We start from the raw sequence: 27,930 nt of genomic DNA on the forward strand, positions 1-27,930 counted from the left end.
TCATTTAACAGGATATTTTATTCTGACCGTTTTAACCAGTTCAATCTGTCTGATAACTAGTATTGCCAACTCTGGTTGGAAGTATTCCTGGAGGCTTCAGTATATGACCTTCCACCTCCAACCACCCCACCCGACCAAACAGCCTGTTTCCCCCATCTCCAATATTTTTATAACTAATAATCAAAAATGTTCAGAGAAAATGAAAAGGCACTTTTTTTAATGCCCCTGTGATTTTTCTCCTGGAGTTGCTCACGGCAGTGCCCTGCAGATTAACCCTTAATTCCTGGAGACTCCAGGACAATCCTGGAGGGTTGGCAACCCCGCTGATAACATCTTAATCTTTAAATTCTGAACCATTCCTAAATATTGCAAAATGTGCAAAGCCAGGATACGGCACTTAGAGGGGCATCCAAACTACAAACCCCTGATCCCAGCAGTCCGGCCCCTGATCCCAGCAGTCCGGCCCCTGATCCCAGCAGTCTGGCCCCTGATCCCAGCAGTCCGGCCCCTGATCCCAGCAGTCCGGCCCCTGATCCCAGCAGTCCGGTCCCTGATCCCAGCAGTCTGGCCCCTGATCCCAGCAGTCCGGCCTCTGATCCCAGCAGTCTGGCCCCTGATCCCAGCAGTCCGGCCCCTGATCCCAGCAGTCCGGCCCCTGATCCCAACAGTCCGGCCCCTGATCCCAGCAGTCTGGTCCCTGATCCCAGCAGTCCGGTGGGGTACACAGGTGCACAGGCCTTCATGTTTCGATTGATGGGGTACACAGATCAGCAGGGCCTCATGTTATGATTGATGCTCAGCAGTTCCTGAGTGTGCAATGATCACAATTGCTGTCAATAAAGATCTTCCATGTGTAAAATTGCTGCTTAATCAGTGACACCTTGTACTGGTTCTCTCCCAGTGGGAATAGTGATACATGAACAGATCATAACAAAGATTCTCACTGTCCCATTGAGCCCATTCACGAAGGAGTGGGAGCAGCATCTGTATCATTCGTTCATTTTACCAACTACTCCTCTTAGCATGGCTTGTCTATTCAGATGAAATGCAGAGGGAACCACTTTATGTGCTGGGAGTCGTGTGCCCATCTGTCCATTAGCCACTGTTCCGCAGTTTGTTCCTCTCCTTCAGTGCCCCTGTTCCAAGGGTTGCTGTGGTTTCAGCTGGTTGATGGAGAGTCTCCTTTCTCAGTCATCCTCCTGGTGCTGTAGGAGGACAGACCAATACCCACTACAGCAAGGAGCAGTGCAGAGAGGTTAATGAGTCGGTCAGTACCGTGGACCACGGCCTCACCCGCAAACTGCATCTGTACAAATCAGAAAACCATCAATAAATGAGACTGCCTGTAATTCCCCGTTAATCCTTCGCGCCTTTCATTCCCCACTCCCCAATCCTTTGGCAACAATTCCCATTTCCAATGATGTTATGGTTGGTGCCTCTCCATCTCTCCCCTGCCCCAAACCTCCCTCAGTATTCTGAACTGCTGACCATTTCAACTTTCAGTTCCATCAACTTCTTTTTTTTTTAAACAGTTTCTTTTTGAATATTTCCCTCCAGTCGTGTTTCTCTCGCCCCCCTCCTCAGGTGCTCCGACTGTCCCATCATCTACCGCTGTAATACTGAAGAGAGATTCTTAAGCCTCTGTCATTATTTTCCTCTATAGTATAGAGAGGCTCCTTTATCCTTCTTTGACTGTCCTGTTTATTTCCCTTTCTGTTGATTACCAGATTTTCATATTCCCTAACCTCCCTATCTCCCAATTTATTTCCTTCTCTATTTTCTTCAGTATTATTTCCCCTTTTGACCATATGCCTCTTGTTTAAGACTCTTTGTTCTATTTATCCATGAATCCCAGCTTTTGGCAAAGCTTCGATGCCCATAGGAATATATTTATCCTGTAACATCTCTGTCCCATATTTAAATATCTCCTATCTTTTGTCCACTGTTTGACTTACCATCTTTTCCTGGCCTGGATCCCCTGTCCTCCCACTAAATGATCTCATTACCTCAGTCAGCAGGATATTGGTGTTGCTATTGATGACACCTTCCATCATTTCGCTGATGGTTGAGTGGAGGCTGAAAGGGTGGTAATTTGCCAGGTGAGATTTATCCTGGGCAATCTCCACATTGTCAGGTAGATGCCCGTGTCAGAACCGTACAGGAACAGCTTGGCTCGGGGAGTGACTAGCTCAGGTACAGCACAACCAACAAGCCTTTTTCCTGTCCAGCCGCAGAGTGCTGTGAATTGGCTGTGATACGTCCTTACTACACAGTATAAATGCACACGAGGCCTATGCTTGAGAGGTCAGTCTGTGACCTGTCCTTTATTCCTCAGCACTCAAGTGATGAAGGTGGGTGGAGTTTCCCCTTTTATACCTGAAGGTCCAGGTTAGGAGTGTCTCCCACCTAGTGGTCAGTGTTCTCACAGTGTACAACTTAGGTCAGATTATACATGGGTTACAATGCTGGTTGAATACATGACATCACCTCCCCCCCAAAGTCTAATTGGGATCACAGGTTGAGTTTCTCTGGTGGTTTACGCTCTCTTGTAGAGCGCCTGAGTTGGGGCTCTGGTTGATGGGCGCTGGCCTGAGTGTCTGCTGTTTGCGGTGCCTCAGGCCTGTCCGGACTGCCCACAGTGACTGGGCTCTCCTCCCTTTGGTTCCGGTGTTCGGTCACCTGTGGTGGAGTGAACTCTACATCATGTTCTTCCTCTGCTTCTTCTATGGGGTTGCTGAACCTCCTTTTTGTTTGATCCACGTGTTTTCGGCAGATTTGTCTATTGGTAAGTTTAACCACCAGAATCCTATTTCCCTCTTTGGCAATCACAGTGCCTGCAAGCCATTTGGGCCCTGCAGCGTAGTTGAGGACAAAAACAGGATCATTTATATCAATACATTGCGCCCTCGCATTCCTGTCATGGTAGTCATATTGTGGCTGGCGCCTGCTCTCGACAATTTCCTTCATGGTGGGGTATATAAGGGATAGCCAGGTTTTGAGCGTCCTTTTCATTAGCAGCTCTGCGGGTGGAACCCCTGTGAGCGAGTGTGGTCGGGATCTATAGACCAACAGGAGGCGTGATAAGCGCCTTTGTAGGGAATCCCCTTGGATTCTGAGCGTCCCCTGTTTGATTATCTGCACTGCTCGTTCTGCCTGGCCGTTTGAGGCCGGCTTGAACGGTGCCGTTCTGACATGGTTAATTCCATTGACTGACATGAAGTCCTGGAATTTAGTGCTTGTGAAACACGGGCCATTGTCGCTGACCAAAACGTCCGTTAGACCGTGGGCAGCGAACATTGCCCGTAGACTTTCTACCGTGGCAGAGGATGTGCTTGAATTTAAAATGTCACACTCGATCTACTACAACCAAAAACATTTTTCCCATGAAAGGACCTGCGTAGTCCACATGGATGCGTGACCAAGGCTTGGCGGGCCATGGCCAGGGGCTAAGGGGGGCTTCCCTGGGCGCATTGTCCAGCTGGGCACACGTGTTGCACCTGCGAACACTAAGTTCCAGATCTGCATCTATCCCTGGCCACCAAATGTGTGACCTGGCAATTGCCTTCATCGTGACAATGCCCGGGTGCCCATTGTGGAGTTCTCTGATGAGCACCTCTCTGCCCATCTGGGGCATGACTACGCGGTTTCCCCACAGTAGGCAATCGGCCTGAATCGAGAGTTCATCCCTGCGCCTGTGAAATGGTTTAAATTCCTCAGGGCATGCCCTTTACGTGGCTGCCCAGTCCCCATTCAGGACACATTTCTTGACTAGAGACAATAGCGGGTCTCTATTTGTCCAGACTTTAATCTGACGGGCTGTCACGGGTGAGCCTTCACTTCTGAAAGCTTCAACAGCCATGACCATCTCAGCAGCATGCTCGGTAGCCCCTTCAGTGGTGGCTAGTGGGAGCCTGCTGAGTGCATCGGCGCAGTTTTCGGTGCCCGGTCTGTGCCGAATTGTATAGTCACAGGCGGCTAACGTGAGTGCCCACCTCTGTATGCAGGCCGATGCGTTTGCATTTATGGCCTTGTTGTCGGCCAAAAGGGACGTTAGGGGTTTGTGATCTGTCTCCAGCTCAAATTTCCTGCCAAACAGGTACTGGTGCATTTTCGTTACAACATATACACATGCGAGCGCCTCCTTTTCTACCATCCCGTAACCCCTTTCTGCCTGGGACAGACTCCTGGAGGCATAAGCTACCGGCTGTAACTGACCCTTGATATTGACATGCTGCAACACACACCTGACACCATAGGACGACGCATCGCACGTTAACACAAGTTTCTTACATGGGTCGTATAGTGTTAACAGAATGTTGGAACATAACAAAATGCGTGCTCTATTAAAAGCCCTTTCTTGGCTATCCCCCCAGACCCATTCGCGACCTTTGCGTAGGAGCACGTGTAGCGGCTCTAGCAGTGTGCTCAATTTGGGAAGAAAGTTACCAAAATAGTTCAGGAGCCCCAGGAACGAACGCAGCTCCGTCGTGTTACGGGGTCTGGGTGCTCTCTGGATCGCTTCCGTTTTGGACACAGTAGGGCTGATCCCGTCTGCTGCTACCCTCATCCCCAGGAATTCTACCTCTGGAGCTAGGAAGACGCACTTCGCCTTTTTCAGTCGCAGACCTACCCGGTCCAGTCTGAGTAGCACCTCCTCCAGGTTGTGGAGGTGTTCTTCAGTATCGTAACCCGTGATGAGGATGTCGTCCTGAAAAACCACCGTCCCTGGAATCAACTTGAGGAGGCTTTCCATATTTCGCTGGAAGATCGCAGCGGCGGAGCGAATCTCGAGTGGACATCTGTTGTACTCAAACAACCCCTTGTGTGTCGTGATGGTGGTCAGCTTCTTCGACTCACTCACCAGCTCCTGGGTCATGTAAGCTGAGATCAGGTCCAATTTTGAAAGAAGTTTGCCACCGGATAGCGTCGCAAAGAGGTCCTCCGCTCTCGGTAGCGGGTACTGGTCTTGGAGTGACACCCGATTGATGGTGGCCTTGTAATCGCTACATATCCTGACCAACCCATCCGCCTTGAGCACCGGCACGATCGGGCTCGCCCAGTCACTGAATTCGACTGGCGAGATGATGCCTTCCCTCAGCAGGCGGTCCAATTCGCCTTCTATCTTTTCCCGCATCATGTACGTCACCGCTCTGGCCTTGTGGTGTACTGGCCTGGTGTCCGGGTTTATGTGAATCACTACCTTGGCCCCCATGAAAGTGCCGATGCCGGGTTGAAATAATGAGTCAAATTTGTCCAGGATCTGTGAGCATGATACTCGCTCCACAGAGGAAATTGCATTGACATCGCCCCATTTCCAGTTCATGACAGCAAGCCAACTCCTCCCAGTTGTGCGGGACCGTCCCATGGGACAATCCAGAGTGGTAACCTGTTCTCCGAATCTTTGTGGGTCACGACTACCGTGGCGCTGCCTAGCACCGGAATGATCTGCTTTATGTAAGTCCGTAGCTGTGCATCAATCGCCGATAATTCTGGCCTCCTGGCCTTGGACGCCCACAACTTTTCGAACTGTTTGATACCCATCAGGGACTGGCTGGCCCCCGTGTCTAGCTCCATTGATACTGGGATGCCATTGAGGAGCACTTTCATCATTATCGGTGGCGTCCTGGTGTATGAACTGTATACATGCTCCATATGAACTCACTGAACTTCAGCTTCCAGCAATTTCACCCAGTGTTCATTTCTGCAATTTCTGCAGGTATTTTGCTCATCTCTGCAAACTCCGGCTGAGTGTGTGCCTCCACGCCTCCAACATGAGCTGTTGTTGGAAACAAAAGGTCCTTTGCCAGTCGATCGTCCCTGACTGCCCCTGTGACTGTCCTTGAATGCGCCATTAACAGGTGTTGATGGCCCCATTACTGGCCGCATTGTCCCTTGCAATGGCGTGAATCGCCGTTCAGCTTGCCATTGTCTCTGTCGAACTTCCCCTCTGGGTTCAACTACATGTTGGGGCATGCCTGATTGCCCTTGTCTGCCTGGAGAACTGTGTGCTGCTTTAACAATGTTGAATCTCTGTCCCAACCATTCTTTAACACAGTACCTCTGGTCTGTTCTGCTAGTGGCCATGCTCGCGTGGTTTAAATCCCAGTTTCTCGTCGCCATTGATACGTCCTTACTATACAGTATAAATGCACACGAGGCCTATGCTTGAGAGAAGGTCAGTCTGTGACCTGTCCTTTATTCCTTAGCATTCAAGTGATGAAGGTGGGTGGAGCTTCCCCTTTTGTATCTGAAGGTCCAGGTTAGGAGTGTCTCCCACCTAGTGGTCATTATTCTCACAGTGTACAACTTCGGTCAGATTATACATGGGTTACAATGCTGGTTAAATACATGACAGGCTGGACACTGGTTTCTATGATGATGGGAGCCTTGGGAAGAAGCCAAGTAGAACCGTGCACTCGGCCTTGTCTTTTGCACTCACGTGCTGGGATCCACCATGGTTACTGGCGGGGATCTTCATGGCACCTCATGCTCCTGTTATTTCCCTGGTTGTTCTTCAACATTCTTGACTGTAGGATTTGGTTCTGGGGCCATTTCGATCTGCCTCTAGCCCGCTGCTCAGCTACAGATAGGTACCTGGTGCTGTTCCTGGCACAGCCTTCTACACGCCACACAACCAGGACTACATTTCAACATTTTCCTGCATACCACAGTGACTACAATAAGTATATCATTGGATGTGAGGCCCATTGGGACGTCCTGAGGTCGTGAAGGATCTTCGCCTGACTTGATAGTGATTGAGGATTGCAGGAAGGTCCGGCTCACAGGAGTCTGGAGATTTGACTCTGGGCACCACGATTTGCTTGTGTTTTTCCCAGGAGCTTTGGTGGGAATGATACCAAACACTGAGTATAGCACCATAAGGGTTAAAAGAACAAACCACATGAACCAGAAACAGTGATGCATTTGGATGTTGGTTTTAATATTTAAATCTGGCTCTTATATAACAGCCGCTGATTCTAATCCATTGTGAGTGGGGATCAGTGAAGCAAAAGGACGAAAACATCCAGCTTTTGCTTCAGGGCGGGTCAAAGAGTCTTGAAAAGAATTTCACTTCTCTCCCTCCGTCAGTGTTTCCCCCCCCCCCCCAATCAGTGCCGCTTCCCCTCCCCCTCCCTCCATCAGTGCCACCCCCCAGTCAGATTTACTAACATTCCATGGATGGTTCTTATTTCCTCTCCGTTTGTCCCTGCTCCACTGGGCCCTGGCTAGGGATAGTGCCATGGGAACCAGAAACCTGGCAGTACCTCATTTAAGGGGCCAATCTTCAAGTGAGTGCAGTGACTGTTGGCACTTTAGCCAAGCTTTTTCTGTGAACTCCCCTTGTAACCTGGAGAGGAAGGATCAGGGTGCTCCTGAGCCATTTAAGGAATGAGGAAAAGTCATGGTATGGGAATAAGTGGAGAGCTTTTCAGCAAACTGTTTCAGCCATGATGGGCTAAATGGTCTCCTTTTGCCATTCAATTCCTGGTCTGGAATTGGCAGATCGCAACTGGGGCAATAGTTAGGTTGCTAATATTAGCCTCAGCACCCCTACGTTGGGGGAGGGGAGGGGTGGGGGGGCGGTTCTGTTCAGTCAGTCCCTGATGGAAAGTGTGTGTCTTGGTATCAGGTGAGGACAGGATCAGGATCAGCTGTGATGCCCTTCCTGGTGGAATGGCTTGCTAACACTCACTGTCAATGTAGGATGAGCACTTGCATGAGGTGCTGGACAGACTGTGCTGTCATGCAACTACAGTCCAGCTTCTTCAGGAATGGCGGGAGTGGGTGGCGGGTAAAAGGAGGGAAGGAGAGAGGGAAAGAAAGTGAAGGTGTGAGGAAGGTGAGAGAGAGGAAAGAAGAAAGAAGCGAAGGAGAAAAAGAGTTCGGAGAGAGAAGGAGCGAGAGTGCGATAAGAACATATGAAATAGGAGCAGGAGTAGGCCATTTGGCCCCTCGAGCCTGTTCCGCCATTTAATACGATCATGGCTGATCCGATCATGGACTCTGGTCCACTTCCCTGCCCGCTCTCCATAATCTCTTATCCTCTTATCATTTAAGAAACTGTCTATTTCTGTCTTAAATGTATTCAATGTCCCAGCTTCCACAGCTCTCTGAGGCAGCGAATTCCACAGATCCACAACCCTCAGAGAAGAAATTTCTCCTCATCCCAGTTTTAAATGGGCGGTACCCTTATTCTAAGATTATGCCCTCTAGTTCTAGTCTCCCCACTGGAAGCATCCTCTCTGCATCCATCTGGTCAAGCCCTCTCATAATCTTATATGTTTCGATAAGATCACCTCTCATTCTTCTGAATTCCAATGAGTGGAGGCCCAACTTACTCAACCTTTCCTCAATGGGGAACAGGGAAATGGCAGAGACTTTGAACAAATATTTTGTATCCGTCTTCACGGTAGAAGACACGAAAAACATCCCAATAATGGATAATGAAACAGACTGGAAAACTGCAAATGTAACGCCCCTATTTAAAAAAGGAGGCAGACAGAAAGCAGGAAATTTAGCCCGACTAGCCTAACATGCTGGAGTTCTTTGAGGATGTAACAAGCAGGAACCAGTGGATGTGGTGCATTTGGATTTCCAGAAGGCATTCGATAAGGTACCACATAAAAGGTTACTGCACAAGATAAAAGCTCACGGGGTTGGGGGTAATATATTAGCATGGATAGAGGATTGGCTAACTAACAGAAAACAGAAGTCGGGATAAATGGGTCATTTTCCAGTTGGCAAACAGTAACTAGTGGGGTGCCACAGGGATCGGTGCTGGAGCCTCAACTATTTACAATCTATATTAATGACTTGGATGAAGGGACCGAGTGTAATGTAGCCAAGTTTGCTGATTATACAAAGATGGGTGGGAGAGCAAATTCTGAGGAGGACATAGAAAATCTGCAAAGGGATATAGACAGACTAAGTGAGTGGGCAAATATTTGGCAGATGGAGTACAATGTGGGAAAATGTGAGGTTATCCATTTTGGCAGAAAAAATAGAAAAGTAAATTATAATTTAAATGGAGAAAAATTGCAAAGTGCTGCAGTACAGACGGACCTGGGGGTCATTTTGCATGAAACACAAAAAGTTAGTATGCAGGTACAGCAAGTAATCAGGAAGGCAAATGGAATGTTGGCCTTTATTGCAAGGTGTATAGAGTATAAAAGCAGAGAAGTCCTGCTACATCTGTACAGGATATTGGTGAGGCCACACCTAGAGTATTGTGTACAGTTTTGGTCTCCGTATTTAAGGAAGGATATACTTGCTTTGGATGCTGTTCAGAGAAGGTTCACTAGGTTGATTCCGGAGATGAGGGGGTTGACTTATGAAGATAAGTTGAGTAGGTTGGGCCTATACTCACTGGAGTTCAAAAGAATGAGAGGTGATCTTATCGACAAAGTGGGTACAGAGAGGATATTTCCACTCATAGGGAAGACTAGAACTAGGGGGCATAGTCTCAGAATAAGGGGCCACCCATTTAAAACTGAGATGAGAGGAATTTCTTCTCTCAGTGGGTTGTAAATCTGTGGAATTCTCTGCCCAGAGAGCTGTGGAGGCTGGGTCATTGAATATATTTAAGGTGGAGATAGACAGATTTTTGAGCGATAAGGGAATAAAGGATTATGGGGAGCGGGCAGGGATGTGGAGCTGAGTCCATGATCAGATCAGCCATGATCTTATGAAATGGTGGAGCAGGCTCGAGGGGTCAAATGGCCTACTCCTGCTCCTATTTCTTATGTTCTTATGTATGTAGTACTCCAGGTGTAGTCTTACCAAAGCACTGTGCAGTTGGAGCAGGACTTCCCTACTTTTATACTCCATCCCCTTTGCAATAAAGGCCAGCATTCCATTTGTCTTCCTGATTACTTGCTATATCTGCATGCTAACGTTTTGCATTTCATGTACAAGGACCCCCAGGTCTCTGCAGGTACTGCAGCATTTTGTAATCGCTCCCCATTTAAATAATAATTTGCTTTTTTATTTTTCCTACCAAAGTGGATAACCTCACATTTTCCCACATTATAGTTCATCTGCCAAATTTTTGCCCACTCACTTCGCCTATCTATAATCCTTGTACATGAAATGCAAAACGTTAGCATGCAGATATAGCAAGTAATCAGGAAGACAAATGGAATGCTGGCCTTTATTGCAAAGGGGATGGAGTATAAAAGTAGGGAGTCCTGCTCCAACTGCACAGTGCTTTGGTAAGACTACACCTGGAGTACTACATACATAAGAACATAAGAAATAGGAGCAGGAGTAGGCCATTTGACCCCTCGAGCCTGCTCCACCATTTCATAAGATCATGGCTGATCTGATCATGGACTCAGCTCCACTTCCCTGCCCGCTCCCCATAATCCTTTATTCCCTTATCGCTCAAAAATCTGTCTATCTCCACCTTAAATATATTCTTTGTGTCATCCTCACAACTTGCTTTCCCGCCTATCTTTGTATCATCAGTAAATTTGGCTACGTTACAATCGGTCCCTTCATCCAATTCATTAATATAAAATGTAAATAGTTGCAGTTCCAGCACTGATCCCTGTGGCACCCCATTAGTTACAGTTTGCCAACCTGAAAATGACTCATTTATCCTGACTCTCTGTTTTCTGTTAGTTAGCCAATCCTCTGTCCACACTAATATATTACCTCCAACCCCGTGAACTTTTATCTTGTGCAGTAACTTTTGTGTGGCACCTTATCGAATGCTTTCTGGAAATCCAAATATACAACATCAACTGGTTCTCCTTTATCCACTCTGCTCATTACATCCTCAAAGAACTCCAGAAGATTTGTCAAACATGATTTCCCTTTCCTAAAACCATACTGACTTTGCTTGACTGCATTATGCTTTTCTAAATCTCCTGCTACTACTTCCTTAATGATGGACTCCAGCATTTTCCCAACTACAGATGTTAAGCTAATTGGTCTATAGCTTACTGCTTTCTGTCTCCCTCCTTTCTTAGAGGCGTTACATTTGCGGTTTTCCAGTCTGCTGGGACCTCTCCAGAATCCAGGGAATTTTGGTAGATTACAACCAATGCATCCACTATCTCTGCAGCCACTTCTTTTAAGACCCTAGGGTGCAGGCCATCAGGTCCAGGGGACTTGTCCACCTTTATCCCATTAGTTTGCCTAGTACTTTATCTCTAGTGGTCGTGATTGTTTTAAGTTCCCCCTGCCCCCGCATTAACTCCTTGATTATCAATGATTGGGATGTTTTTAGTGTCCTCTACCATGAAGAGAGATGCAAAATATTTGTTCAAAGTCTCTGCCATTTCCCTCTTTAATTCTCCAGTCCCATCCTCTAAGGACCAACGTTTACTTTAGCAACTCGTTTCCTTTTTATATACCTGTAGAAGCTCTTACTGTCTATTTTCATATTTCTTGTTAGTTTACTCTCATATGCTATCTTCTCTGTCTTTATCATTTTCTTAGGCATCCTTTGCTGGTTTCTAAAAATTTCCCAATCCTCTGGCCTTCCACTGTCCTTCGCAACATTGTATGCCTTTGTTTTCAATTTGATACCTTCCTTTACTTCCTTAGTTAGCCAGGGATGGTTCTCCCTTCTCTTGGCATCTTTATTTCTCATTGGAATAAATCTTTGTTGAGATTGAAATATCTCCTTAAATGTTTGCCACTTCGTTTCTACAGTCTTACCCTGTAATATATTTTCCCAGTCCACTTTAACCAACTCTGCCTTCATGCCTTTGCAATTACCTTTATTTAAGTTCAGGACACTAGTTTGAGACCTAGCTTTCTCAACCTCAAACTGAATTTGAAATTCTCATGTTATGATCACTCTTCCCAAGAGGATCCTTCACAAGATCATTAATTAATCCAGACTCGTTACACATTACCAGATCTAAAATAGTCTGCTCCCTGGTTGGTTCCACAACGTATTGTTCCAAGAAACCATCCCTCATACACTCTATGAACTCTTCCTCAAGGTTACCTTTGCCAATTTGATTTGTCCAATCAATATGAAGATTAAAATCGCCCATGATTATTGCTGTACCTTTATTACAAGCCTCCATATTTCTTGATTTATATTCTGTGCCACAGAGTGGCCACTGTTTGGGGGCCTGTGGACCACTCCCAGCGGTGACTTCTTTCCCTTATTATTTCTTATCTCCACCCAAACTGATTCTACATCTTGATCTTCTGAGCCAATATAATTTCTTACTACTGCACTGATCTCATCCTTTATTAACAGAGCTACCCCACTTCCTTTTCCTTTCTGCCTATCCTTACAAAATGGCAAATACCCCAGAATATTTAGTTCCCAGCCTTGGTCACCTTGCAAGGGAAGGGAAGAGAGCAGCGAGAAAGAAAGATGGAAAGAGATAGGGAGAGAGGAGCAAGATAGAGAGATCGGGCGAGGTGAAAAAGGAAGTGAAAGAGAGAGAGTGAGAGTAGGAGGAGAAAGAGGAGCAAGAGATTGACATACACACTGCCTGCTCTATCACCCTGAAATATCTGCAGGCTCCATGTTGGATAAAGAAGGTTTTATAGATACACATATTTAATAAAATGTAATGCTAGGTCACTGACTGACTAAAGTCCCAGTAAACAATCTCCTGATTGTGAGAATGGATTTGAAGATTAGTCGCAGGAATTTCCATCCAATCTCCAGTTTAAGGATTGAAATGGAGGAAAAATGGAATTCTTATCCCCGAGAAACCTCATCAGCAAATCAGTTTGTATGAATGAAACTGTTAATATCACTGCTTATTACTGACTGCGTGTTAATATCACTGCGTGTTACTGACTACATATTACATATAATTACATACAAGTTACAATACAGAAACAGGTTATTTGGCCCAACTGGTCTATGCTGGTGTTTATGTTCCACACGAGCCACCTCCCACCTTACTTCATCTCATCCTATCAGCATATCCTTCTAATCCTTTCTCCCTCAGGTGTTTATCTACCTTCGCCTTAAATGCATCAATGCTATTCCTTGTGATATCAAGTTCCATATTTGAAACACTCTCTGTGTAAGACATTTCTCCTGAATTCCTTATTGGATTTATTAGTGACTATCATATATTTATGGCCCGTAGTTTTGGTCTCCTCCACAAGTGGAAACATCTTCTCTATGTCTACCCTATCTATTAGATCACCCCTCAGCCTTCTCTTTTTCAGAGAAAAAAGCCCCAGCCTGTTCAATCTTTCTTGATAATTATAGCCTTTCAGTTCTGGTATCATCCATGTAAATAGTTTTTGCACTATTCTCCAGTGCCTCTATATCTTTTTTGTAATATAGAAACCAGAACGGTTCACAGTGCTCCAAGTATGGTCTAACTAAGGTTTTATACAAGTTTAACATAACTTCTCTGCTTTTCAATTCTATCCCTCTAGAAATGAACCCCAATGTTTCATTTGCTTTTTTTTTATGGTCGTTAGCCAGTGTTGCTATTTTTAATGATTTGTGAATCTGTACCCCTAGATCCCTTTGCTCCTCTATCCCATTTAGACTCTTAATTTCCAAGGAGTATGTGACCTCCTTATTCTTCCTACCACTTCACACTTATCACTATATTGAAATTCATGCTCATTCTGCAACTTTATTAATATCTTCCTGTATATTTTCACAGTCTTCCTCTGTATTAACTATACCCCCAAATTTAGTATCATCTGCAAAGTTTGAAATTGTACTTCCGATTCCCAGTACAAATCTTGAACGTAAATGGTGAACAACAGTGGTCCCAGCACCGATCCCCGTGGAACATCACTTCCCACCTTTTGCCACTCTGAGTAACTACCCCTAACCCCTACCCTCTGTTTTCTTTTTGTAGCCAGCTTGCTATCCATTCTGCTACCTGTCCCCTGACTCCACATGCTTTGACCTTAGTCATGAGTCTACTATGCAGTACCTTATCGAAGACTTTTTGAAAATCTGAATATGTTACATCTTCTACAGTACCCTCATCTATTCTTTGTTACTTCACTGCATGTTACGCTGTTAATGTCACTGAGTGAATGTCACCACATGTTACTGAGCGAGTGTCACAGCATGTTACTGTGTCACTGTCACTGGGTGAATGTCACTGCGTGTTACTGAGCGAATATCACTGCTTGTTAATGTGTCACTGTCACCGCGTGTTACTGTGTCACTGTCACTGCGTGTTACTGTGTCACTGTCACCGCGTGTTACTGAGCGAATATCACCGCTTGTTAATGTGTCACTGTCACCACGTTTTACTGTGTCATTGTCACTGCGTGTTACTGTGTCACTGTCACTGCATGTTACTGTGTCACTGTCACCGCGTGTTACTGGGCGACTGTCACCGCGTGTTACTATGTCACTGTCACTGCGTGTTACTGTGTCACTTCACTGCGTGTTACTGAGAGACTGTCACCGGGTGTTACTGTGACACTGTCACTGTGTGTTACTGTGTCACTGTCACCGCGTGTTACTGTGTCACTGTCACCGTGTGTTACTGTGTCACTGTCACCGCGTGTTACTGTGTCACTGTCACTGTGTGTTACTGTGTCACTGTCACTGCGTGTTACTGAGCGACTGTCACCGCGTGTTACTGTGTCACTGTCACTGCGTATTAATGTGTCACTGTCACCGCGTGTTACTGTGTCACTGTCACTGTGTGTTACTGAGCGACTGTCACCGCGTGTTACTGTGTCACTGTCATTGCGTGTTACTGTGTCACTGTCACTGCGTGTTACTGAGCGACTGTCACCGCGTGTTACTGTGTCACTGTCACTGCATGTTACTGTGTCACTGTCACCGCATGTTACTGGGCGACTGTCACCGCGTGTTACTATGTCACTGTCACTGCGTGTTACTGTGTCACTTCACTGCGTGTTACTGAGAGACTGTCACCGGGTGTTACTGTGACACTGTCACTGTGTGTTACTGTGTCACTGTCACCGCGTGTTACTGTGTCACTGTCACCGTGTGTTACTGTGTCACTGTCACCGCGTGTTACTGTGTCACTGTCACTGTGTGTTACTGTGTCACTGTCACTGCGTGTTACTGAGCGACTGTCACCGCGTGTTACTGTGTCACTGTCACTGCGTATTAATGTGTCACTGTCACCGCGTGTTACTGTGTCACTGTCACTGTGTGTTACTGAGCGACTGTCACCGCGTGTTACTGTGTCACTGTCATTGCGTGTTACTGTGTCACTGTCACTGCGTGTTACTGAGCGACTGTCACCGCGTGTTACTGTGTCACTGTCACTGTGTGTTACTGTGTCACTGTCACTGCGTGTTACTGAGCGACTGTCACCGCGTGTTACTGTGTCACTGTCACCGTGTGTTACTGTGTCACTGTCACCGTGTGTTACTGTGTCACTGTCACTGCGTGTTACTGAGCGACTGTCACCGCGTGTTACTGTGTCACTATCACTGTGTGTTACTGTGTCACTGTCACCGCGTGTTACTGTGTCACTGTCACTGCGTGTTACTGTGTCACTGTCACTGCGTGTTACTGTGTCACTGTCACTGCGTGTTACTGTGTCACTATCACTGTGTGTTACTGTGTCACTGTCACTGCGTGTTACTGAGCGACTGTCACCGCGTGTTACTGTGTCATTGTCACTGTGTGTTACTGTGTCACTGTCACTGCGTGTTACTGAGCGACTGTCACCATGTGTTACTGTGTCACTGTCACCGCGTGTTACTGTGTCACTGTCACTGCGTGTTACTGAGCGACTGTCACCGTGTGTTACTGTGTCACTGTCACCGCGTGTTACTGTGTCACTGTCACTGCGTGTTACTGAGCGACTGTCACCGCGTGTTACTGTGTCATTGTCACTGTGTGTTACTGAGCGACTGTCACCGCGTGTTACTGAGCGACTGTCACCGCGTGTTACTGTGTCACTGTCACTGTGTGTTACTGTGTCACTGTCACTGCGTGTTACTGAGCGACTGTCACCGCGTGTTACTGTGTCACTGTCACTGTGTGTTACTGAGCGACTGTCACCGCGTGTTACTGTGTCACTGTCACTGCGTGTTACTGAGCGACTGTCACCGCGTGTTACTGTGTCACTGTCACTGTGTGTTACTGTGTCACTGTCACTGCGTGTTACTGAGCGACTGTCACCGCGTGTTACTGTGTCACTGTCACTGTGTGTTACTGAGCGACTGTCACCGCGTGTTAATGTGTCACTGTCACCGCGTGTTACTGTGTCACTGTCATTGCGTGTTACTGTGTCACTGTCACTGCGTGTTACTGTGTCACTGTCACTGCGTGTTACTGAGCGACTGTCACCGCGTGTTACTGTGTCACTGTCACTGGGTGAATATCACTGCGTGTTACTGAGCGAATATCACTGCTTGTTAATGTGTCACTGTCACCGCGTGTTACTGTGTCACTGTCACTGCATGTTACTGTGTCACTGTCACTGCGTGTTACTGTGTCACTGTCACTGCGTGTTACTGAGCGAGTGTCACAGCATGTTACTGTGTCACTGTCACTGGGTGAATGTCACTGCGTGTTACTGAGCGAATATCACTGCTTGTTAATGTGTCACTGTCACCGCGTGTTACTGTGTCACTGTCACTGCGTGTTACTGTGTCACTGTCACTGCGTGTTACTGAGCGAGTGTCACAGCATGTTACTGTGTCACTGTCACTGGGTGAATGTCACTGCGTGTTACTGAGCGAATATCACCGCATGTTACTGTGTCACTGTCACCGCGTGTTACTGTGTCACTGTCACTGCGTGTTACTGTGTCACTGTCACTGCGTGTTACTGAGCGAGTGTCACAGCATGTTACTGTGTCACTGTCACTGGGTGAATGTCACTGCGTGTTACTGAGCGAATATCACTGCTTGTTAATGTGTCACTGTCACCGCGTGTTACTGTGTCACTGTCACTGCATGTTACTGTGTCACTGTCACCGCGTGTTACTGAGCGAATATCACCGCTTGTTAATGTGTCACTGTCACCGCGTGTTACTGAGCGACTGTCGCCGCGTGTTACTGTGTCACTGTCACTGGGTGAATATCACTGCGTGTTACTGAGCGAATATCACTGCTTGTTAATGTGTCACTGTCACCGCGTGTTACTGTGTCACTGTCACTGCGTGTTACTGTGTCACTGTCACCGCGTGTTACTGAGCGAATATCACTGCTTGTTAATGTGTCACTGTCACCGCGTGTTACTGTGTCATTGTCACTGCGTGTTACTGTGTCACTGTCACTGCGTGTTACTGAGCGACTGTCACCGTGTGTTACTGTGTCACTGTCACCGCGTGTTACTGTGTCACTGTCACCACGTGTTACTGAGCGACTGTCACCGCGTGTTACTGAGTGACTGTCACCGCGTGTTACTGTGTCACTGTCACCATGTGTCACGGAGTGAATGTCACTGGGTGAATGTCACCGCGTGTTACTGCGTCATTGTCAATGCATGTTACGGCGTGACTGTCACTGGGTGAATGTCACTGTGTGTCACTGAGTGACTGTCTATGTGTTACTGCGTCACTGTCACTGCATACTATCCTGCATCCTCCCCTGCACATTCCCCACTCCAGTTAAGGAAGTTCTCCTCACCTGTAATAGTCGGAAGTAATTTGGAGTTAATTTATTCAGCCGAATGATCATGTCTGAGATTGGATATGGATGGTACTTGATCCAAATGAGAGCAGCGTGCAATTCCAAATGTTTCCAGTCTGAGGAGAGACAGACTCCACGTTATTGGCAGCACAGTCCAATCCCGACGAGACGACCAGCCCAGCCTGATGAGTGGAGTCTAGCGCAGCCTCCGGTCTGACTGGATGATTATGGTGACTGGCCGTACACAGCTTTTTATACCGAGCCTCTTGCACTCAGTGATGTCACTGAGCTATTGAGGCATCTGTCAAAGCGCATTAGCGTTGTGTGTTCAGGATCAGGCAGTTGCTTCACCAAGTCCCAGACTCAGAGACGTCAGCTCACTCTGTGATCACTGCACTGACAGGGTCCCGAGGATCCTGCCCTGGGCTGAAACAAACAACACAGCTTCAACAATGTCCACAACCTTAGCATCCTCTGCCAGACAACTCAAGGCTTTTAGGTGGCTTATCTGTTTGACCCTCCCTCTCCCACACAGGAACTGATGCTGGATATACCAGCTCACACCCCTGCTCCACACTCCTCGCTCCTGTTACCATCTCTCACCCCGCCCCCACCCTTTAGCAGCTCTCAACCCAGCCCCTCGCCCCGTTACCAGCATTCACCCCTACCCCTCAATCCTGTTACCAGCACTCACCCCCACCCTGTTCCCAGCATTCACCCCCACCCTGTTCCCAGCATTCACCCCCAACCCCACCCTGTTCCCAGCATTCACCCCCACCTCTCGATCCTGTTACCAGCACTCACCCCTCACCCCTTTACCAGCACTCACCCCCACCCTCACCACTCACCTGTTACTAGCGCTCACCCCCACCCCTCGCGAGGGACGGGGGTGAGTGCTGGTAGCCTTGAGGATGAGTTCATGGAGTTTATTCGGGACGGTTTGTTGGAACAATACATTGTTGAACTAACCAGGGAACAGGCTATTTTAGATCTGGTAATGCAACAGGATTAATGAATGATCTCATAGTAAAGGATCCTCTAGGGAAGAGTGATCATAACATGTTAGAATTTCACATTCAGTTTGAGGATAAGAAACTTGGATCTGAAACTAGTGTCTTAAATTTAAATAAAGGCAATTACAAAGGTATGAAGACAGAGTTGGTTAAAGTGGACGGAAAAAAAATATTAAAAGGTAAAATGGTAGATAAGCAGTGGCAGACATTTAAGGAGCTATTTCATAACTCTCAACAAAGATATATTCCAGCAAGAAAGAAAGACTCTATGAGAAGGATGAACCATCCATGGCTAACTAAAGAAGTTAAGGATGGTATCAAATTGAAAGAAAAGGCATTCAATGTTGTGAAGATTAGTGGTAGGCCAGAAAATTGGGCAATGTTTAGAAACCAGCAAAGGATGACTAAAAAAAGAGGGAGAAAATAGATTATGAGAGTAAACTAGCAAGAAATACAAAAACAGACAGTAAGAGCTTCTACAAGTATATAAAAAGGAAGAGAGTGGCTAAAGTAAATGTTGGTTCCTTAGAGGATGAGACTGGGGAACTAATAATGGGAAACAAGGAAATGGCAGAGACTTTGAACAAATATTTTGCATCTGTCTTCACAGTAGAAGACATTAAAAGCATCCCAATAATAGTAGAAAATCAGGGGGCAAAAGGGAGGGAGGAACTTAAAACAATCACTATCATTACAGAAAAAGTACTAGGCTAGCTAATGGGACTAAAGGCTGACCAGTCCCCTGGACCTGATGGCCTGCATCCTAGGGTCTTAAAAGAAGGTGCTGCAGAGATAGTGGATGCATTGGTTGCAATCTTCCAAAATTTCCTAGATTCTGGAAAGGTCCCAGCGGATTGGAAAACCGTAAATGTAACACCCTTATTCAAGAAAGGAGGCCGACAGAAAACAGGAAACTATAGGACAGTTAGCCTAACATCTGTCATTGAGAAAATGATGGAATACATTATTAAGGAAGCAGTAGCAGAACATTTGGAAAATCATAATACAATCAAACAGAGTCAGCATGGTTTTATGAAAGGGAAATCATGTTTGACAAATTTATTAGAGTTATTTGAGGATGTAACGAACAGGATGGATCAAGTGGAACCAGTAGATGTAGTGTATTTGGATTTCCAAAAGGCATTTGATAAGTTGCTACATAAAAGCTTCCTGCACAAGATAAAAGCTCACTGTTATTAGCTTGGATAGAGGATTTGCTAACGGACAGAAAATGGAGAGATGGGACAAATGAGTAATTTTCAGGCTGCCAAACTGTAACTAGTGGAGTGTCACAGGCCTCAACTATTTACAATCTATATTAATGACTTTGATGAAGGGACTGAGTGTACTGTAGCCAAATTTGCTGACAATACAAAGATAGGTAGGAAAGCAAGTTGTGAGGAGGACACAAAGAGTCTGCAATGGGATGTAGATAGGTTAAGTGAGTGGGCAAAAATTTGGCAGATGGAGTATAATTTGGGAAAATTTGAGGTTATCCACTTTGGTAGGAAGAATAATAAAGCAGAATATTATTTAAATGAAGAGAGACTACAAAATGCTGCTGTACAGAAGGATCTGGGTGTCCTCGTATATGAAAGTTAGCATACAGGTACAGCAAGTAATTAGGAAGGCAAATTGTTGGCTTTCATTGCAAGGGGGATGGAGTATAAAAGAAAGCAGGCCTTGCTACAAATGGTGAGACCACACCGAGGGTACTTATGATGAAAGAGTTGTCTTATGAGGAAAGGTTGAGCAGGTTAGGCTTATACTCATTGGAGTTTAGAAGAATAAGAGGCGATCTTATTGAAATATGTAAGATTCTGAGGGGGCTGGACAGGGTAGATGCAGAGAGGATGTTTCCCCTCGTGGGGAAATCTAAAACTAGGGGGTATAATTTCAGAATAGGGGGTCGCCCATTTAAGATGGAGACGATGAGGAATTTCTTCTCTCAGAGGATCATGAATCTTTGGAATTCTCTACCCCAGACAGCTGAGGAGGCTGAGTCATTGAATATATTCAAGGCAGAAATAGACAGATTGTTGAAATCCAGGGGAGTAAAGGGTTATGGGGAGCAGGCAGGAAAGTGGAGTTGAGGCCAAGATCAGATCAGCCATGATCTTATTGAATGGCGGAGCAGGCTCGAGGGGCCAAATGGATTACTCCTATTTCTTATGTTCTTATGTTATCAGCACTCACCCCGCCCCTCACTCCTCAGTTACCGGCACACACCGTATAACCACAGCAGTGAGTTGATTGTATCAGTGATAGTCCAGATAGCGTCAGATTAAAGCAAATGAAATTGATCTTTGCGTTCAGCTCATTCTGTTCCACCCACTCAGTGTTCCTGAACCCTGGTGATGTCCTCAGTGAAACACATTCAGGATGTGGCGACAATGATGCGGTTAAGATGGAGAAATATCTTGTGTGGTGTGTGTCCTCGGGGTGCCGGGGGGGGGGGGGGGTATACCTCTCATCTTTGCGGACCCCCCCAGCAAGGGCGTGGCAGGCAACACCATTCCAGAAACGCTGCCAAAGCAATTCTGACCCAGCCCCTGGGAGCTGCCAGGGCATCAGTGACTGTGGGAAGCTCTGCCTCACCGGCCCCCTCAGTAACTCACCATCTTCCCACACAGGGGCGTCACTGAGACATTACAACAATTCTCCTTCAGCCCCTCCTTCTGGTCACCAGCCCACGTTTGAGAGAATGAGCTGCTCCCACTCAGGTCTCAATGACTGCAGTTTCTCCCCCTCCGGACGGGCTGCCTCTCCCTGGGGATCTGGTCCCTGGGTGCTACGCTGCCCAGGCAGTGCGTGTTGCTGGACATTCATCAATGAGACTCACCTGTGCACCTCATGATGCCCACATACACCAGCAGGAGTCACCGCAGACACTGGGCACCCTTTCAATTCACCCAGAGGTGGCTGAGGCCAAGTGTTATGCCCCAGGTTGAGGATCGCTCCCTCAGCACAAATTGGATTGGGACTTGGGCTTTCCTGCATTGTGTTGTATAACGCATTGTCACCCCATTGACTCACTGTCTGGTCCCTCAACACCTCCCCCACTGACTGCAAACACAGCACGTGGGAAACTGCAGATGTGAAGCTGTCCCTCGCACTCTTAGGAGCAGGAAGAGGCCATTCAGTTCCTCACACGTCAGGCCAAGTCATAGGGCCCTTTATAAAAACAAATGCCGGAGAATTTAGGAAATAACAAGGAGTCTCCTGGGCTACTCTGCCACTCATTTAACACCAAGCCTGTCCAGAACAAGTATTCCAGGTCCAACAACTCTCTACATAAATATATTTCTCTACCCTCTCCTTCTGTAACTTTCATGATGCTCTCAAATGGTCGCCCTCTAGTTACTGACTCACTCACCAATGGAAATAATTTTTTCCTATTTACCTCAACAAAAACATCAACATTTTGAACATTGTGATGTGGGAATGTATGCTGTGAGATCTCAGCATACATTCCCACATCACAACACTGGCTGCTCCTCAAATGCCTCATTGACTGAAACACTTTGGGCATTCTGTGAAAGGTACTATACAAAGGCACATTCCTGTTTCTTCTCAAACTTCGTTGTTCTAATGAAAAGAGCCCAAATTTATCTCGTCTCTCCTCCTGATTAAAGCCTTTCCTCATCCCTGGGATCATTTTAGTGAATCTCCTCTGCACCCTCTCCATGGCTTTGACATCCTTCCTAAAGTAAGGCTTCCAAACTGGACATGGTTTTCCAGCACCAGCCTGATCAATGATTGTTACAGATTTAAACTTGCCACTTTGGTTTTATGCTCCGTGTCGCTATTTATAAAATCTAGAATCCCATATTTCTTTTTAACAGCTTTAGTTGTCCTCTCACATTTAAAAATTCACGTTCCTGACCCCTAAAGTCTCTTTTGCCCACTTCTTTTAAAGAAATAAAACCCTGGAAAGAGAAGTGGAGCCGGAACCCTGGAATTATTGAAGAAACAGGAGGAGGCGTATGTTGGGATTCACTGGATGGGTGAATTAAGATGGGCCGAATGTTGTGATCCGAGAGTATGGAATCCCCAGTCAACCCCCAATCTGCCTGTCCAGGTGATGGAAAAGATCCCATGAGTAGGGAGATTTCCCTGTGTGTGGCCTCCCTCAAGCAACACCACCGAACTGATCGTCCATCTCACTAACGTGTGTTGGATGTTCTCTGTACAAAATAGCAGCTGTGTCCACCGACACAAGTGACTGCACCCCAACCAATGAATTGTATGTGAAGTGCTCTCAGATGTTTTGACATCGAATTATCAATAAGAGATAAATCAGAAATAAATAGTTTCAATGTTATTCAGTTGACAAAACAGTGACATAACTAGGGAGTGGGCACTCGGACTTTGTGCCTGTGACCACCCTCGCACACCGCATTCCAGTCTCCAGATTCATTCGGGCCATTGCCTTCGGTCCCTGCCACAAACACCAGTCCTCACCACGGCCACCGTCTGAGGCTGAACCAGACTATTTGCAAATGTGTTGTCCTATTTTATCCTGAGCTGCGTTTCCAACCCCCATATCCATGCAATCATTAAAATCGCCTACTTCCACCTCCATAACGTCACATGTCTTCGCCCCAGCCCATCTGCTGCTGAAATCCTCATCCATGCCTATTCTAATATTCTCCTGGCCAGCTTACCACCTTCCACCCTCCATAAATTTGAGCTCATCCAAAACTCTGCTACCCGTATCCTAACTCGCACCAAGTCCCACTCACCCATCACCCCTGTGCTCGCTGGCCTACATTGGCACCTGGTTAATCGTGTTTAAATACTTTCATGGCCTCGCCCCTCCCTATCTCTGTAACCTCTCCTAGCCGTACAATCCCTGCCTTCAGTCCTAAGCTCTCTAAATCCCTTCTAAACCATTCCTTAAACCCACCATTCATTCCAATAGCTCCTTTTAGTCTTGGTATCAATTTCATAAGAACACAGTTAGGAGCAGGAGTTGGCCATACAGCCCCTCGAGCCTGCTCTGCCATTCAATAAGATCACAGCGAATCTTTGACCTCAACTCCAGCTTTCCTGCCCGATCCCCGTATCTCTTGATTCCCCGAGAGTCCAAAAATCTAGCGATCTCAGTCTTGAATATACTGAATGACTCAGCATCCAAAGCACTTTGGGGTCAAGAAATCCAAAGATTCACAATCCTCTGATTGAAGAAATTCTTCCTAATTTCTGTCTTGAAAAGCCAACCCCTTATCCTGTGATCCCTAGCTCTAGACTCTCCAGCCAGGGGAAACAACCTCTCAGCATCTATCCTGTCAATCCCACTCAGAATCTTATATATTTCAATGAGATCACCTCTCATTTGTCTAAACTCCAGAGAGTATAGGCCCAGTCTACTGAATCTTTCCTCATAGGGCAAACCTCTCATCCCAGAATCACTCTAGTAAACCTTTGTTGCACTGCCTCTAAGGCAAGTATATCCTTCCTTAGATAAGGAGACCAAAACTGCACAGTACTCCAGATGAGCTCTCACCAAAGCCCTGTACAATTGTAGCAAGAATTCCTTACTCCAACCCCCTTGCAATAAAGGCCAACATGCTATTTGTCTTCCTAATGGCTTGCTATACCTGTACGCTAACTCTCTGTGCTTCCTGTACGAGGATTCCTTAATCTCTCTGAACACCAACATTTAATAGTTTCTCAGCATTTAAAAAATATTCTGTTTTCCTATTCTTCCTACCAAAGTGAATGACCTCACATTTCCTTGTGTTACACTCCATCTGCCACCTTATTGCCCACTCACTTAACCTGTCTCTATCACTATGCAGACTCTTTGCATCCTCCTCACAGCTTACTGTCCCACCTAACTTTGTATCATCAGCAAACTTGGATACATTACACTCGGTCCCTTCATCTAAGTCATCAATATAGATTGTAAATAGCTGGGGCCCAAGCGCTGATCCTTGCGGCACCCCACCAGTTACAACCTGCCAACCTGAAAATAATCTGTTTATCCCTACTCTCTGTTTTCTGTCCATTAACCAATCCTGTATCCATGCTAATACATTACCCGCAAATCCATGAGCCTTTATCTTGAGTAACAACCTTCTATGTGACACCTTATCGAATGCCTTTTGGAAATCCAAATATGCTACATCCACTGGTTCCCCTTTATCTACCCTGCTAGTTACATTCTCAAAAAACTCTAATAAATTTGTCAAACACAATTTTCCTTTCATAAAACCATGTTGTCTCTGCCTAATCAATTTATTTGATTACGACTCTAATTAAGCATCTTAGGACGTTTTTCTACATTAAATGCGCTACATAAATGCAAGTTGTTGTTGTTGTTGCTTTACGAGCAGCAGCATCACAAGCTACAGTTCCAGTGCTGGGTTTGTGAAGCTGCTAATCACGGTTTGAATTCTCCCCTCACTGTCTGGGCCCTTAATCCTGAGTTTAATCATCGGCTGTCAATTGGACATGATCCTCTCGTCTCACTGCACCCAAAGCCCCTTATTCCAGACATGGAACTAAAAGCAGCTGAGAGCAGAGAAAACATCATAAACCCCTCCCCACCCACACTGCGCCTTAACCCCTCCCCGCCCACACTGGGCCTTAACTCCTCCCCACCCACACTGCGCCTTAACTTCTCCCCACCCACACTGGGCCTTAACTCCTCTCCACCCACACTGGGCCTTAACCCCTCTCCACCCACACTGGGCCTTAACTCCTCCCCACCCACACTGGGCCTTAACTCCTCCCCACCCACACTGGGCCTTAACTCCTCTCCACCCACACTGGGCCTTAACTCCTCCCCACCCACACTGGGCCTTAACTCCTCTCCACCCACACTGGGCCTTAACTCCTCCCCACCCACACTGGGCCTTAACTCCTCCCCACCCACACTGGGCCTTAACTCCTCTCCACCCACACTGGGCCTTAACGCCTCTCCACCCACACTGGGCCTTAACCCCTCCCCACCCACACTGGGCCTTAACCTCTCACCACCCACACTGGGCTTTAACTCCTCCCCACCCACACTGGGTCTTAACCCCTCCCCACCCACACTGCGCCTTAACTCCTACCCACCCACACTGCGCCTTAACTCCTCCCCACCCACACTGCGCCTTAACCCCTCTCCACCCACACTGGGCCTTAACCCCTCCCCACCCACACTGCACCTTAATCCCTCTCCACCCACACTGCGCCTTAACCCCTCTCCACCCACACTGGGTCTTAACCCCTCCCCACCCACACTGCACCTTAATCCCTCTCCACCCACACTGCGCCTTAACCCCTCTCCACCCACACTGGGTCTTAACTCCTCCCCACCCACACTGCGCCTTAACCCCTCTCCACCCACACTGCGCCTTAACCCCTCTCCACCCACACTGGGTCTTAACCCCTCCCCACCCACACTGCACCTTAATCCCTCTCCACCCACACTGCGCCTTAACCCCTCTCCACCCACACTGGGTCTTAACCCCTCCCCACCCACACTGGGCCTTAATCCCTCTCCACCCACACTGGGCCTTAACCCCTCTCCACCCACACTGGGCCTTAACCCCTCCCCACCCACACTGCACCTTAACCCCTCTCCACCCACACTGGGTCTTAACCCCTCCCCACCCACACTGGGCCTTAACCCCTCTCCACCCACACTGGGCCTTAACTCCTCCCCACCCACACTGGGCCTTAACTCCTCTCCACCCACACTGGGCCTTAACGCCTCTCCACCCACACTGGGCCTTAACCCCTCCCCACCCACACTGGGCCTTAACCTCTCACCACCCACACTGGGCTTTAACTCCTCCCCACCCACACTGGGCCTTAACCCCTCCCCACCCACACTGCGCCTTAACTCCTACCCACCCACACTGCGCCTTAATCCCTCCCCACCCACACTGCGCCTTAACCCCTCTCCACCCACACTGGGTCTTAACCCCTCCCCACCCACACTGCACCTTAATCCCTCTCCACCCACACTGCGCCTTAACCCCTCTCCACCCACACTGGGTCTTAACTCCTCCCCACCCACACTGCGCCTTAACCCCTCTCCACCCACATTGCGCCTTAACCCCTCTCCACCCACACTGGGTCTTAACCCCTCCCCACCCACACTGCACCTTAATCCCTCTCCACCCACACTGCGCCTTAACCCCTCTCCACCCACACTGGGTCTTAACCCCTCCCCACCCACACTGGGCCTTAATCCCTCTCCACCCACACTGGGCCTTAACCCCTCTCCACCCACACTGGGCCTTAACCCCTCCCCACCCACACTGCACCTTAACCCCTCTCCACCCACACTGGGTCTTAACCCCTCCCCACCCACACTGGCCTTAACCCCTCTCCACCCACACTGGGCCTTAACTCCTCCCCACCCACACTGGGCCTTAACCCCTCTCCACCCACACTGGGCCTTAACCCCTCTCCACCCACACTGAGCCTTAACTCCTCCCCACCCACACTGGGCCTTAACTCCTCCCATCCACACTACGCCTTAACGCCTCCCATCCACACTACGCCTTAACTCCTCCCATCCACACTACGCCTTAACTCCTCTCCACCCACACTGGGTCTTAACCCCTTTCCACTCACACTGGGCCTTAACCCCTCTCCACCCACACTGCACCTTAACCCCTCTCCACCCACACTGCGCCTTAACCCCTCCCCACCCACACTGGGTCTTAACCCCTCTCCACCCACACTGCGCCGTAACCCCTCCCCACCCATGCAAGATCTTCCCACTGTGTTTACACACAAGCTCCGCCTCTCAATAATCTGACCAGTTCGGGGATATTTCTTTTCACTGTGCTTTCCCCCAAAAAATATTGAGCTCACTCTGTATATTACAGAGTGCATAGTGTAGTGTGTATATTACCGACTGCATAGTATAAAGTGCACACTACACAGGACAGAGTGTATATTATGCAGTTTAGAGTGCACATTTTAGTGTGCATTTTAGAGTGCATATTATGCAAGTCCGTATGTATAGGACTGAACATTAGCGTATTATAGTGCGCATATTACAGTGTATAATATATCGTGTATATTACACAGGTGAGACTGTATTAGTGTTTATTACAGGCTGAATGTAAGTTCCCAAAGTTTTAGTTTCAAGTTTCCCTTTAGAAATGTTCTAATTTCCCTGTCTGTCAGAATCCCGATTCGCTCCCAGTTTCCCAGCTGGGATTTATGTTCCCTTCGCAGACTACAGTCCCGCGGAGCTGCTCCAACTTCCGGCAGTAACACGGCCCGCAAAACTTCACAAAACACCAGCAAAAGAAAGGCAGAAACTTACTGAGCGGATCACAGAACGAGGCGGTAAAGGGCCAAATAGTGGGGCTGGGACACAGGCGCTGCCGGGACACGGATCACATCACAGCGAGGCGGTGACTGG

General features: G+C 47.5%; 1 long non-coding RNA gene across 1 annotated transcript; it reads right to left on the reverse strand.

The window, feature by feature from the left end:
* Positions 1 to 27,909, reverse strand: LOC139279801 (uncharacterized). Its single transcript, XR_011596529.1, has 3 exons — positions 27,832 to 27,909; positions 17,533 to 17,651; positions 1 to 1,306 (listed from the first exon to the last, which is right to left on the reverse strand). It is a non-coding gene; the product is annotated as an uncharacterized lncRNA (long non-coding RNA).
* Between the last annotated feature and the right edge of the window lie 21 nt (positions 27,910 to 27,930).

This window comes from Pristiophorus japonicus, chromosome 14 (genome assembly GCF_044704955.1).
Source record: "Pristiophorus japonicus isolate sPriJap1 chromosome 14, sPriJap1.hap1, whole genome shotgun sequence".
Taxonomy (NCBI): domain Eukaryota; kingdom Metazoa; phylum Chordata; class Chondrichthyes; family Pristiophoridae; genus Pristiophorus; species Pristiophorus japonicus.